General features: G+C 41.1%; 1 long non-coding RNA gene across 1 annotated transcript in view; it reads right to left on the bottom strand.

Annotated features, from left to right (window-relative positions):
- Positions 1-11,970: 11,970 nt before the first annotated feature.
- Positions 11,971-12,331, bottom strand: part of LOC129625490 (uncharacterized) — a 49,238-nt gene continuing 48,877 nt past the window's right edge. Inside the window, exon 3 of the long non-coding RNA XR_008701469.1 lies at positions 11,971-12,306. This is a non-coding gene — a long non-coding RNA (uncharacterized LOC129625490). The remainder of the gene's footprint in view (positions 12,307-12,331) is intronic.

Raw genomic sequence — 12,331 nt, forward strand, 5'->3', positions numbered from 1 at the left:
TAGAAAATTCCATGGACAGAGGAGCCTGGTGGGCTGCAGTCCATGGGGTCGCAAAGAGTCGGACATGACTGAGCAACTTCACTTTCACTTTTCACTTTCATGCATTGGAGAAGGACATGGCAACCCACTCCAGTGTTCTTGCCTGGAGAATCCCAGGGATGGGGAAGCCTGGTGGGCTGCCGTCTATGGGTTCGCACAGAGTCGGACACCACTGAAGTGACTTAGCAGCAGCAGCAGACACTTAAGCATTAGCCCATTAAATTGATCATGATTTTTAGTTATTCCCACTGATAAACTATCAAAAGCATATGCTTAATGTTTATTTAAAGGTTTTCATAATTTTATTTTTCTTTCTATTTTTGTGTACTGCTATATGAATTCATCAGGTAGAAATGCCCCTGTAAAGGAGCGATTAAAGTATGTATTATAATTTAATAAGATAAACAGTGGAAAAGGTCAGTTTTCATTTCAATCCCAAAGAAAGGCAATGCCAAAGAATGCTCAAACTACTGCACAATTGCACTCATCTCACATGCTAGTAAAGTAATGCTCAAAATTCTCCAAGCCAGGCTTCAGCAATATGTGAACCGTGAACTTCCTGATGTTCAAGCTGGTTTTAGAAAAGGCAGAGGAACCAGAGATCAAATTGCCAACATCCGCTGGATCATGGAAAAAGCAAGAGAGTTCCAGAAAAACATCTATTTCTGCTTTATTGACTATGCCAAAGCCTTTGACTGTGTGGATCATAATAAACTGTGGAAAATTCTGAAAGAGATGGGAATACCAGACCACCTGAGCTGCCTCTTGAGAAACCTATATGCAGGTCAGGAAGCAACAGTTAGAACTGGACATGGAACAACAGACTGGTTCCAAATAGGAAAAGGAGTACGTCAAGGCTGTATATTTTCACCCTGCTTATTTAACTTCTATGCAGAGTACATCATGAGAAACGCTGGGCTGGAAGAAGCACAAGCTGGAATCAAGATTGCCGGGAGAAATATCAATAACCTCAGATATGTGGATGACACCACCCTTATGGCAGAAAGTGAAGAGGAACTCAAGAGCCTCTTGATGAAAGTGAAAGTGGAGAGTGAAAAAGTTGGCTTAAAGCTCAACATTCAGAAAATTAAAGCATGGCATCCGGTCCCATCACTTCATGGGAAATAGATGGGGAGACAGTGGAAACAGTGTCAGGCTTTATTTTGGGGGGCTCCAAAATCACTGCAGATGGTGACTGCAGCCATGAAATGAAAAGACGCTTACTCCTTGGAAGGAAAGTTATGAACAACCTAGATAGCATATTCAAAAGCAGAGACATTACTTTGCCTACAAAGGTCTGGCTAGTCGAAGCTATGGTTTTTCCTGTGGTCATGTATGGATGTGAGAGTTGGACTGTGAAGAAGGCTGAGCGCCGAAGAACTGATGCTTTTGAACTGTGGTGTTGAAGAAGACTCTTGAGAGTCCCTTGGACTGCAAGGAGATTCAACCAGTCCATTCTGAAGGAGATCAGCCCTGGGATTTCTTTGGAAGGAATGATGCTAAAGCTGAAACTCCAGTACTTTGGCCACCTCATGCGAAGAGTTGACTCATTGGAAAAGAGTTTGATGCTGGGAGGGATTGGGGGCAGGAGGAGAAGGGGACGACAGAGGATGAGATAGCTGGATGGCATCACTGACTTGATGGACGTGAGTCTGGGTGAATCCGGGAGTTGGTGATGGACAGGGAGGCCTGGCGTGCTGCGATTCATGGGGTCACAAAGAGTCGGACACGACTGAGCACTGAACTGAATGACTACTTTGTTCTTAATCTTTAATTTTTCATTCTTATTGTTTCTACAGTATGGCTATTCTAATAAAAATACCCTAATCTAAGAAATCAAAATATGAACACATATCAAAATTCCTATTTCATTTTTTACAGAAATAAATAATCCTAAAATTTCTGTGAAACCACAAAAGACTCTGACTAGCCAAAGCAATCTTAAGAAAAAAGAACAAAGCTGGAGTCATCACTCTCTAATTTCAAAGTATATTACAAAAGCTATAGTAATCAAAATAGTATGATATTGGCATAGAAATATACAAAGATCAATAGTACAGAATACAGAGCCAAGAAATAAAGCCACACCTATACAGTCAACTAGTTTATTCTAAGGGAGCCAAGAACATAAAAATGGAGAAAGGACAGTCTCTTCAATAAATGGTGTTGGGAAAACTGGACAGCCACATGAAAAGAATGAATGTGTATCTTAAACCACACAGACAAATCAACTCAAAATGAATTAAATACTTGAACATAAGACCTGAAAGCATAAAACTCCTAGGAGAAAACATAGGTAGTAAACTCCTTGACATCGATCTTGGCAATGACTTTTTTTGAATCAGATCAGATCAGATCAGTCGCTCAGTCGTGTCCGACTCTTTGCGACCCCATGAATCACAGCACAAGGCAAAAATAAACAATTGGGACTATATCAAAAAGAGAAGCTTCTGCACAGCAAAGGAAACCATCAACAAAATGAAAAGGCAACCTACTGAATGGGAGAAAATATTTGTAAAGCATATACCTGATAAAGGGGTAATATTCACAATATATAAGGAACTCATACAACTTAACAGCAAAAAACCAAATCACTGCAGATGGTGATTGCAGCCATGAACTTAAAAGATGCTTACTCCTTGGAAGGAAAGTTATGGCCAACCTAGATAGCATATTAAAAAGCAGAGACATTACTTTGTCAACAAAGGTACATCTAGTCAAGGCTATGGTTTTTCCAGTGGTCATGTATGGATGTGAGAGTTGGACTGTGAAGAAAGCTGAGAGCCGAAGAATTGATGCTTTTGAACTGTGGTGTTGGAGAAGACTCTTGAGAGTCCCTTGGCTTCAAGGAGATCCAACCAGTCCGTCCTAAAGGAGCTCAGTCCTGGGTGTTCACTGGAAGGACTGATGTTGAAGCTGAAGCTCCAATATTTTGGCCACCTCATGCGAAGAGCTGACTCATTTGAAAAGACCCTGATGTTCGGAAAGATTGAAGGCAGGAGGAGAAGGGGACGACAGAGGATGAGATGGTTGGATGGCATCACCGACTCAATGGACTTGAGTGGGTAAACTCCAAGAGTTGATGATGGACAGGGAGGCCTGGCGTGCTGCGGTTCCTGAGGTTGCAAAGAGTCAGACACAATTGAGCAACTGAACTGAACTGAACTGAACTGAGAGGATCTGAACAGACATTTTCCCAAAGAAGACATACAAATGATCAACAGGTACATGAAAAGGTGTTCAAATCACTAATCACCAGGGAAATATAAATCAAAAGCACAATGAGATATCACCTCACACCTATTATAATGGTTGTTATTTCTTAAAAAAGATAAGAAATAACAAGTGTTGGACATGATGCAAAGAAGACTTTGTGCACTCTTAGTGGGAATATAAATCTGGGGAAGTCTCTATGGAAAACAATATGAAGGTTCCTCAAAAAATTAAAAAAAGAACTATATGGTCCATCAATTCCACTTCTGGGTATTTATCCAAAGAAAACAGAAAGCACTAATTCAAAAAGACATATGTGTCCTCATGTTTATTGCCATATTATTTACAATAGCCAAGATATGGAAGCAACCTAAGTGTCCATCAGTAATGAAGAAAATGTGGTAGACTGTATAAACGGATCTTGAGGGCATTATGCTAAGTGAAATAATTCAGACAGAAAAAGACAAATACTATATAATCCTACTTATATGTAGAGTCTAAAAAATCAACAACAACAAAAAACCTGAGCTCATAGTTAAAAGGAATAAACCTCCAGCTACAAAATAAGTCATGGGATGTAATGTACAGCATGGTGACTATAGTTAATTACAATAATTATTTACATTAGCTAGGACTATTTACAGTAGCTAGAACATGGAAGCAACCTAGATGTCCATCGACAGATAAATGGATAAAGAACCTGTGGTACATATATACAATGGAATACTACTCAGACATAAAAAGGAACATATTTGAGTCAGTTATAATGAGGTGGACTTCCCTGGTGGCTCAGACAGTAAAGCGTCTGTCTACAATGCAGGAGACCAGGGTTTGAGCCCTGGGTTGGGAAGATCCCCTGGAGAAGGAAATGGCAATCCACTCCAGTACTATTGCCTGGAAAATCCTATGGACAGAGGAGCCTGGTAGGCTACAGTCTATGGGGTCGCAAAGAGTCAGACATGACTGAGCGACTTCACTTTCACTTTTCACTTTCATAATGAGGTGGACAAATCTATAACACTGTCTTGCATATTTTAATGTTGATAAGTGAAAGTCGCTCAGTCATGTCTGACTCTCTGCAACCCCATGGACTGTAGCCCACCAGGCTCCTCTGTCTGTGGGATTCTCCAGGCAAGAAACTGGAGTAGATTGCCATTTCCTCCTCCAGCAGATCTTCCCACCTAGGGATCGAACCCAGGTCTCCCACATTATAGGCAGACTCTTCACTGTCTGAGCTACCAGGGGATGTTCTAAGAGAGGATATTAAAAGTTCTTATTATGGACTTCCCTGCTTGTCCAGTGGTTAGGAATCCACCTGCCAATGCAGGGAACACAGGTTCAATCCCTAGTCCAGGAAGATTTCATGTGCTGCAAAGCAACTAAGCCTGTGTGCCGCAACAAGTGAGCCTGCACCCTAGAGTCTGCAAGCTGCAACTATTGAGCCCTTGAGCTGCAAGCCCTTGTGCCCTTGAGCCCATGTTCCACAACAAGAGAAGCTACCTCAATAAGAAGCCCAAGCACCGCAAATAGAGAGTAGCCCCCATTTGAGACAACTAGAGAAAGCCCATGTGCAGAAACGAAGACCTGGGCAGCCAAAAACAAAAATACATTGACTAAAAATAATAAGTTTTTATCTCAAGAAAATGAAATCTTGTAACTATGTACAGTGACAGATGTTAACTAGACCTACTGTGATGATCATTTCACAGTATATACAAATATTTGAATTATATTGTACACCTGAAATTAATACAATGTTCTATGTCAACTATACTTCAATAAAAAGATATTCATCAAAGTAATATTTATAGTAGTAACAATTTGGAAACAGAATAATAAACAATGAAGGTGATTAAATTATGGCCTATCTATCCAACAGAATATGATAGTGAATGATATGTGCATTGAGTGTTTTCTATGGTCTTAGAAAATGTTTATGTCCTACTCTTAAAAGATAAATAAAAATTATTTATAATTACATAAAAACAAAACAAAAACATGATATTAAGATATGAGTTTAAGACAACTCAAAATTTTTTACATATTAAATAATAGCTTATGTTTGGCAATTCAGTGTCAGACACTGTAATTGGAAAATGAAAAAAAATACTTAAAAAAAAATACTGAAGAGCAGAATTTCCTTCTGTTAGCACAGTTAACTTATGAAATGCTGCTGCTGCTGCTGCTGCTAAGTCGCTTCAGTCGTGTCCGACTCTGTGCGACCCCATAGACGGCAGCCCACCAGGCTCCCCCGTCCCTGGGATTGTCCAGGCAAGAACACTGGAGTGGGTTGCCATTTCCTTCTCCAACGCATGAAAGTGAAAAGTGAAAGTGAAGTCGCTCAGTCGTCTGCGACTCTTAGCAACCCCATGGACTGCAGCCCACCAGGCTCCTCTGTCCATGGGACCCTCCAGGCAAGAGTACTGGAGTGGGGTGCCATTGTCTTCTCCTATGAAATGATAATAAACATCTACTCTTTAAAGAATGATACTATCTATAAAGTATTGTGGTCACTATTTAATCTGTACAGCAACTTCTATTTCACAGATGGCAACAAAGAGAAAGACATCAGCTTCTGTTCTCACAACCAACAAGGAATGAGGGATCCCACAGCTAATCCTCACAGTGTAAACCCAAAACGAGAATTCTGATGGCTTTTGCAACACCAGAGACAATTTCCTCTTTTCTATCCAGAAGCACCAGGTTGATAGTGCCACTAAAGATTTAAGATGATCATGCTTCCATTACAATTTAAAAATAACAGAGACAAGAGTTACATCAGGAAAATTTCTTAAATGTTTAATGATAACATTTTGACAATTCATGAACTGGGAAAATGAAAATACTAATAGTGCAAGTCTTTTTTAATGGTTTTAATTAGCATTCATTGCATAACACTCAAAAACCAGAAAAAAATTTAAAAGACAATAATCATACCCAGAAACATGGTACAAACATGGTACAAACAGCTGTGCAAAAATATCCTTTTTGGAAGAAACTTAAGATTATCTGATCCAGTTCTACTTTGAATACCTAAAGCAATTTTTCCCCAGTAAGGGTAAGTAACTTTCTCAGATCACATAGCCACAAAGTGGTGGAAAGTAAACAAGACCTATATCTTCCTTCTACATGTCCCATTATCTTTGCGACCCCATGAACCCCTTTGCCACCCACCAGGCTCCTCTATCCATTGGATTTTCCAGGCAAAAATACTGGAGTGATTTGCCACACCCTGCTTCAGGGGATCTTCCCAATCCAGGGATCAAACCCATGTCTCTTACATCTCCTGCATTGGCAGCTGGGTACTTTACCACTAGCACCACCTGGGAAGAGCCCTACAGCATGATGCCATCCTCTTTTTATAAAACTTTTTTTTATGTGTGGACCATTTTTTAAAGTCTTTGTTGAATTCTTTGCCCCTGCTTTATGTTTTGGTTTTTTGGCACCAAGGCATGTGGGATCTTAGCTCCTCAATCAGGGATCGAACCAGCACTCCCTACATTGAAAGGCAAAGAAGTCTTAACCACCAGACCACAGGGAAGTACCTGCCATCCTCTTGGTGTTGCTGTAACAAGAGGACACAGCCTGCTGGGGGAAATGCAGAGGTGAAGTCATTGATCACCAGCTAACCAGCTTAGTCATACAAGCTCTATAAAGGAGGCTGGCAATGTACAGACTAGTCAAAAGACGACAGTTTTTTTCCAGATGCTTTAAAATAAATCTGAAAACAAGAATGCCCTTTAGAGGACAAGCTTCACTGTAATCAGACCCACAGTCCATCGGATGAGTGACTACACATTTTTTTCAGCCTACCTCTCCTGATTGTTGCCCTTCTGATATGACTCATTGACACTCTGGAAAGCATCTATTATGGTTTGAATTTCTGCATCTGTTTCTGGAAGTTGCAGGGGAGAAGTGGAATTAATTTTGGATTATTGGTACTGCTGCAAAGGACTAGAAAATGGTTTGCAGTATTTCAAAACAATGGCAAATAAAAAATTATTTGTAAAACAAATCTCAATTATATTTTAAATCTTAGATTGGAGTCCTCCTTTATTCCCCAGTTTGTGTATCACTTCCAAGATAGAATGTGAATTAATTACAATATCCATCAAAAAATATTTTTAGTAGTATGACTACCTGGCCAGCTTAAGGTGGCAAATAAGGTTATACCTCTGTAATTTTCAAATTAACCGCTCAAATACCCACTTGCCAGGAACTGTGGAAGAACTCTGGAAGTTTCTCTATTCTACAACAGCCAGTCTGGCTTTCAAATAACAGGTAGAGAGAGAATTATGCATCTGATCAGTCCCTGTTTCATCATCATTGCTTTTGTTGCAGACAGAGAGTTTTCTGAAGGTCATGCCATGATCACTGTCTAAATGATTTCATAGCTGATCCATATCCACACGTTTTCTTAAAATAAGACATATCCCTTTCCTTTGATGGTACTTCACCATGAGGCTCTTATGATCATAGTTATTTTATTTGCATTCACGGGTTTGGTCTTGTGCCCCATACCCACCCAGGATAGCAGGGACAAGAGAGATTTCTGGCCTCAACCCAAAGTTGCCCTGGAACCAGCCCATCCCACCCAGGGAGCCCATAGGAAATCTGTGCCACCAGCCCAGGCACTTTCTCCCTGCCGTGAGCTCCATTATGTAAAACTTCTGTATTCCTGCAAGCGAAGGAGACATTGGTCAGCACTCCCTCCGATCTCACAGACAATATAATATACTGACTTTTAATAACTGAAGCAATAATAATAATTAATAGTTAGGGTCTGTTCTAGCACTTTGTTCATTTAATCCTCATAGAGATGCTATGGAGTAAATATTAATTTTTGCCCCATTTTTCTGATCAAAGAATGGAGACAGAGAAAAGTAAGGTAACATAGCTAGTAACTAGGAAAAGCCTCGCTCAAATTCTGTGCTCTTAACTGCATCATCCTTAAAATCAGAACAGAACGGGGGCAGGAGGAATTGGGAGATTGGAACTGACAAATATACACTATTGATACAATAGATAAAATAGATAACTAATGAGAACCTACTGTATAGCACAGAGAACTCTACTTAATGCTCTGTGGTGACTGAATGGGAAGGAAGTCCAAAAAGGAAGGGAACAACAGACTGGTTCCAAATAGGAAAAGGAGTTCGTCAAGGCTGTATATTGTCACCCTGCTTATTTAACTTATATGCAGAATACATCATGAGAAATGCTGGGCTGGAAGAAGCACACTGGAATCAAGATTGCCAGGAGAAATATCAATAACCTCAGATATGCAGATGATACCACCCTTATGGCAGAAAGTGAAGAGGAACTAAAAAGCCTCTTGATGAAAGTGAAAGAGGAGAGTGAAAAAGTTGGCTTAAAGCTCAACATTCAGAAAACTAAGATCATGGCATCTGGTCTCACCACTTCATGGGAAATAGATGGGGACACAGTGGAAACAGTGTCAGACTTTATTTTTGGGGGGCTGCAAAATGGTGATTGCAGCCATGAAATTAAAGACACTTACTCCTTGGAAGGAAAGTCATGACCAACCTAGATAGCATATTAAAAAGCAGAGACATTACTTTGCCAACAAAGATCTGTCTAGTCAAGGCTATGGTTTTTCCTGTGGTCATGTATGGATGTGAGAGTTGGACTGTGAAGAAAGCTGAGCACCAAAGAATTGATGCTTTTGAACTGTGGTGTTGGAGAAGACTCTTGAGAGTCCCTTGGACTGCAAGGAGATCCAACCAGTCCATTCTAAAGGAGATCAGTCCTGGGAGTTCTTTGGAAGGAATGATGTTGAAGCTGAAACTCCAGTACTTTGGCCACCTCATGCAAAGAGTTGACTCATTGGAAAAGACTCTGATGCTGGGAGGGATTGGGGGCAGGAAGAGAAGGGGATGACAGAGGATGAGATGGCTGGATGGCATCACCGACTCGATGGAGGTGAGTTTGAGTGAACTCCGGGAGTTGGTGATGGACAGGGAGGCCTGGCGTGCTGCAATTCATGGGGTCGCAAAGAGTTGGATATGACTGAGCAACTGAACTGAACTGATATGTATACCAGATAGATGGGCAAACAGTGGAAAAATCACTGCAGATGATGACTGTAGCCATGAAATTAAAAGATGCTTACTCCTTGGAAGGAAATTTATGACCAACCTAGACAGCATATTAAAAAGCAGAGACATTACTTTTCCAACAAAGGTCCATCTAGTCAGGGCTATTGTTTTTCCAGTGGTCATGTATGGATGTGAGCATTGAACTATAAAGAAAGCTGAGCACAGAAGAATTGATGCTTTTGAACTGTGGTGTTGGAGATGACTCTTGAGAGTCCCTTGGACTGCAAGGCGATCCAACTAGTCCATCCTAAAGGAGATCAGTCCTGGGGGTTCATTGGTAGGACTGATGTTGAAGCTGAAACTCCAATGCTTTGGCCATCTGATGCGAAGAGCTGACTCATTTGAAAAGACCCTGATGCTGGGAAAGATTGAGGGGAGAAGAAGGGGATGACAGAGGATGAGATGGTTGGATGGCATCACCGACTCAATGGACATGGTTTCGGTGGACTCTGGGAGTTGGTGATGGACAGGGAGGCCTGGCGTGCTGCGGTTCATGGGGTCACAAAGAGTCGGACATGACTGAGCAACTGAACTGAACTGATATGTATACCTATGGCTGATCATTTTGCTGTACCTTAGAAACTAACACAACATTGTAAAGCAACTATACTTCAATAAAAATTCATCTAAAAAATATCAGAACAAAAGAGATTGAAGTCTCTTCACTTCCAGGAAGTTTTCTGAGTCCTGTATAAGGTTTACCCTCTCTCTCCACTTCACTACTTCCCAGTACATAACCAAGTCTAGAGCAGAGTCTTTGACAAGCAATAAAACATACTGGATGATCCTTTCTGCACAGCAATCAGGTCCCTACCCATCTGGGTAGACAGAGTCCACTTAACCAGCCCTTCTAAGAATAAATTCATGGCAAAAGCGAATTTTTGGTCTCTCAGTTCAGTTCAGTCACTCAGTCATGTCTGAGTCTTTGCAACCCCATGAATCGCAGCACACCAGACCTCCCTGTCCATTACCAACTCCCAATTTACCCAAACTCATGTCCATTTAGTCAGTGATGCCATCCAGCCATCTCATCCTCTGTCGTCCCCTTCTCCTCCTGCCCCCAATCCCTCCCAGCATCAGAGTCTTTTCCAATGAGTCAACTCTTTGCATAAGGTGGCCAAAGTATTGGAGTTTCAGCTTCAACATCAGTCCTACCAAAGAATACCCAGGACTGATTTCCTTTAGGATGGACTGGTTGGATCTCCTTGCAATCCAAGGGACTCTCAAGAGTCTTCTCCAACACCACAGTTCAAAAGCATAAATTCTCTGGCACTCAGCTTTCTTCACAGTCCAACTCTCACACCCATACATGACCACTGGAAAAACCATAGCCTTGACTAGACGGACTTTTGTTGGCAAAGTAATGTCTCTGCTTTTTAATATGCTATCTAGGTTGGTCATAACTTTCCTTCCAAGCAGTAAGCGTCTTTTTAATTTCATGGCTACAGTCACCATCTGCAGTGATTTTGGAGCCCAAAAAATAAAGTCTGACACTGTTTCCACTGTGTCCCCATCTATTTCCCATGAAGTGATGGGACCGGATGCCATGATCTTCATTTTCTGAATGTTAAGCTTTAAGCCAACTTTTTCACTCTCCTCTTTCACTTTCATCAAGAGGCTCTTTAGTTCCTCTTCACTTTCTGCCATAAGGGTGGTGTCATCCACATATCTGAGGTTATTGATATTTCTCCCGGCAATCTTGATTCCCTCATGCTTCTTCCAGCCCAGCGTTTCTCATGATGTACTCTGCATAAAAGTTAAATAAGCAGGGTGAAAATATACAGCCTTGACGTACTCCTTTTCCTATTTGGAACCAGTCTGTTGTTCCATGTCCAGTTCTAACTGTTGCTTCCTGACCTGCATATAGGTTTCTCAGGAGGCAGGTCAGGTGGTCTGGTATTCCCATCTCTTTCAGAATTTTCCACAGTTTATTGTGATCCACACAGTCAAAGGCTTTGGCATAGTCAATAAAGCAGAAATAGATGTTTTTCTGGAACTCTCTTGTTTTTTCCATGATCCAGCGGATGTTGGCAATTTGATCTCTGGTTCCTCTGCCTTTTCTAAAACCAGCTTGAACATCAGGAAGTTCACGGTTCACATATTGCTGAAGCCTGGCTTGGAGAATTTTGAGCATTACTTTACTAGCATGTGAGATGAGTGCAATTGTACGGTAGTTTCAGCATTCTTTGGCATTGCCTTTCTTTGGTCTCTGCCTAGAAATATATGGAAACTTTTTAAAAACAATCATTCTTAACATGGCATTCATGAAACTTGCACGGAAAAACATTGCATCTTTTATTTTCACTGTCTTCTAACCGAAATTGAAGATGTTCATCAAGTATAAACGTTGGCAACAATCAACAGTACTATTCAGCAATACTGAGGACTCTATGACCAGTTGCAATATCATCTATTTTCACATCACAATAGTTATCTGAGCGTTCAAAAGATTCCTAGTTAGTACTTTGAAATATTGTTATGAGACTCACTGCTAAATCATGAGGTATTGTTACTGGAAGGTATCTGTGGGGATTCCAGCTGAACTTCACTCAAAAGCCAGTAAACAGGCCAGATTGGTGGAAAGGAAAGTTTGCTTTATTTCAGATCCCAGCAACTTGGGGGCGGGTGGCATACATCTGTCCAAAGGCCGACTCCCCTGCCCCTGACAAACAGAGGTGAGAGCATTTATAGACAGAGTTGGGGTAGGGGGGAGCTGACATGCAGAAACAGTATAGTCATTTCTAACAGTCATCTTCAAATTGGTCATCACTGGTCTGACTAGCATCATCTTGAATGTTTTGGGCACCATTAATCTTCAGTTCTGGGGTGCACTTCTTTCCATTTCTTGGCGGTCAATTCTAGGAATTGTGGCAGCTCAAGTCCTGGGTACAGTCTGGTTGTCATGTAGTTAACTTTCCACCTGAGGTTTTAGTATCTGTAAGAGAGCTCGCAGGATATGG

Source organism: Bubalus kerabau, chromosome 13 (assembly GCF_029407905.1).
Source record: "Bubalus kerabau isolate K-KA32 ecotype Philippines breed swamp buffalo chromosome 13, PCC_UOA_SB_1v2, whole genome shotgun sequence".
Taxonomy (NCBI): Eukaryota; Metazoa; Chordata; class Mammalia; order Artiodactyla; family Bovidae; genus Bubalus; species Bubalus kerabau.